This window comes from Platichthys flesus, chromosome 20 (assembly GCF_949316205.1).
Source record: "Platichthys flesus chromosome 20, fPlaFle2.1, whole genome shotgun sequence".
NCBI lineage: Eukaryota > Metazoa > Chordata > Actinopteri > Pleuronectiformes > Pleuronectidae > Platichthys > Platichthys flesus.
In genome coordinates this window covers 139392-142598 of record NC_084964.1, presented here as the reverse complement: position 1 = coordinate 142598, position 3207 = coordinate 139392, and the positions used below count along the sequence as shown (strand labels likewise).

Below are 3207 nucleotides of genomic sequence, written 5' to 3'. Positions count from 1 at the left end.
CCTGCGCAGTAATAATAATGAAAAAAAAAACAAATTTTTTTATTTCTCTTATAGCTGCAAGACACATGCAAAGACATAGGGCCGGTGTGACATGAGATCGGGTCGCTTGTCGGTCGGGTTCCCTGTGACCCTTAGACTTGCAACGCTGGACCGGCCCGGCTGTCAGTGTCGTGTATTCGAGCCTGTTCTTGCTCGGTGATGAGAAGGAGGAGAAGGAGAAGGAGGAGAAAAATGAATTAATTTTGATTATTTCCCTTGTCCCTTGTGTCGTCCCTCCTTCCCCATGCTGTTGGCTGTGAGCGTTTGGGTACTGAACACACAAACGCACACACACAGATGCACACGTTCACACATACATCCCACCACACATCAGCACGCGCAAGAAGGGCAATAGAAAAGGGAACAGCCCTTGCAGATGTATTTGTCACACCCGCAGCACTTTGTGTGAGTTTTACAGTCCTTGGTCCTGGGGCATATCTGACACCTCTTCCTCTTGCTCGCGGCGAGCAGGGCTGCCACAGAGGCTGCGGCCGCCGCCGCGACAACCACTCCTTCGCAGTAATAATAATAATAAAAAAGAAACACATTTTTATTATTTCTCTTATAACTGAACGACACACGCAAAGACGTAGGTCCCGTGTAATCTCAGCACGCCACGCTCCAAGTTGCGCGCCGGTGTGACCTAGGACCCCCTGGATGCCCACGTTGGGGAGTCAGGCCGAGCGTCGTCGTCTCGGTCGCTGTCATCGTCTCTCGGTTCGGCTGCGGCCGCTTTCACGGCCTTCACGACCGCGGCGGACGCCTCGGTGCGGGGAACGCGCTCCTGCCGCTCGATGTAAGGCGCCACTAGAGCCTTTCCCAGCCGCTCGAGGAACACCCTGCGCTTGTTCCGCTTGCCCGCCATCCAGTCGGGGTTGACCTCTCGCCATATCACAAAGGCGTTGTAGGAAGAGACGTCGAGGATGTTGTGGAAGACGACCAGGGGCGCGGTCTACCTCCTGCAGCTGTACGTTCCGATCACCTTGTGCTCACCCTGTACATTAGACCCTGCACCTATAGCTCCTGCCACAGCCCCAGCCATTTCCTATTCACCGCCTGGACCAAGATCCCCAACCTCATCTCCCCGCTCTCCAAATGCAAAGAGAGCTGTCCAGCAAAACATCCACGTAAGACCCTGCAAATAAGTATTAGGGGCCAGAAAAAATTGCTACATTTTCAGTTTTCAACAACAGATCCCATTGGATTTGATGAGAAGAATTTGAACTTAAACTTAAAGGAGCATAGACTTTGAAAGTATGATATTTCACGTGCCAAATGGATACAGAATCTACTTCCCTATTTCTGTGCCTGGCAGATAAATTTAGGTATTAATAAGTGAAACCTTGAAAAGATTTCCAGAAACATTCTTTTATGTGTTGGATCTCAAACATTTTCTTCCACTAACTCCCTAGGGACCCGCAAAGGTGGAAAAAAAGTCAACCCAAAAAGTAAGATTTAAACACTATTCCATTTTCCAGAATTTAATTTCACATCTTTAACAGAGTTAAGCAAATTCTTTATCAAGTTAGATCTAAATATGACATTTAGAGTTGTGGCTAACTAATTATATTTATATTCCTCTGACTAGGAAATTAATTGTCTCTTTTAATTTTTCAGACTGCAATTACCACGACTCAATGGGAAGTTACCCATATTCTAAAATCTGCACGGAAAGAGTTCGAGATGTAAGTTGAATATTGCCAGTTGCACTGAATTAAAATATTTTATGGTACACTATTATGTATATTTTACAATTAATGTTTTACAATTATGTTTCGAGGTAAATTTTTAAATTGTTAACATAATGTGTAAATTAATGTGTTAATGTGTGCATTCCTGGATCAGACATGATATGTGTTTGTTAATCTGGTTAGAAAACATCTTATGCAGTAGGGGATGCTGATTTAAAAGATAGTTTAATTTGGATTTCAACAGTATACATGCAGATAAGAATGCCCTGTGTGCAATTATCCAGGTGAATTCTTACTCACCACTAGTTTTGTGAAATACATAAAATATTCAGTTTACACAGATTACTAAAATTGTACTTTATATTGGACATCTGACTGACCTTTGCAGGAAGATCCTTTCAGGGCTTCTACTGTCAATTTTCATATTGTAGTGGAATATGCACATTAACAAATACACATGATTTTTTCATCGTTAATGATTTAAATTTGTATTCTTTATGACCACTAATTGCTTTCAGGGGGTAAAGGAGGTGAATGTGAGGTGGCTGCCATGCCCCAAATGGTATGTATAATGCTTCATATCTGATGCCACATCGTGATGCACCATCACAAGTTCTGAATTTTTATTTTACTCCATAGAAGGTAGCTCTGTTATGATGTTGGATTCAAGTCAATCTAAATCTATTTACAATAACTATTTAACTATTTTCAATACCATACCATACCATATTTACCTCCATTGGTTCTCTGTTTACATGTTCCTGTGCATTTATATGCCCATAGTGATTAAAGATCCATTTACACTAAACATATTTTCTCTTTCCCTTTTTGTTGTAGCAATTTGAGGTGGAAAGATTCCTGGGTCCCTAAAACAGAGCTGGAATAATCCGGACAGAGGAGGATGCAGCTTATATTTCTGCTTGTTTGACGTGTAATTTGTTATTTTAGATGTTATTGTATATTGTGTTAATGTAACATTTACTGTTTCTTGTTCTATTTTACTGTTTTTAAATAAAATGTTATTTAAAAACTGTGTTTTGTGACTTAAAATGGGTTAAACATCTGCACCTCACAGAAGGCAATTGTATGTTCTTGTATGGAAAAGGCCTACCAAGCTATTTAATAGAGGTCATGCTACAGTAATTTTCAACAATATGTGTGCAACATTGACTTTTTCCTCATATTTCTAATTGAACTATTACACACTTTAATCTTGGCCATATATTACCTCTCTGTCAGCCGAGGGATGGTTGGTCATATCAAGTTAATATAAAAAAAATACATATGAACTCTGCAACATGGTGATTCAGCAGGGTGACAGCCACAGGCAGAACCTGTTCCTGAACCTGCTGGTCCGGGAACGGAGGACCCTGTAGCGCCTCCCAGAGGTGAGGAGGGCAACAGTCTGAAACTGGGGTGTGAGAAATTGGTTTGTTAATGAACAAAGGTGTCTAAGTTGGTCCAAAAGTGAAACATA

The 3207-nt window shown here is 41.5% G+C and overlaps 1 long non-coding RNA gene across 1 annotated transcript; it reads left to right on the top strand.

Moving 5' to 3' along the window:
* The first annotated feature begins 1079 nt into the window (after positions 1-1079).
* Positions 1080-2693, top strand: LOC133975723 (uncharacterized). The gene is made up of 5 exons (XR_009924784.1): positions 1080-1166; positions 1452-1487; positions 1657-1724; positions 2249-2292; positions 2568-2693. It is a non-coding gene; the product is annotated as an uncharacterized LOC133975723 (long non-coding RNA).
* The last annotated feature ends 514 nt before the right edge of the window (positions 2694-3207 follow it).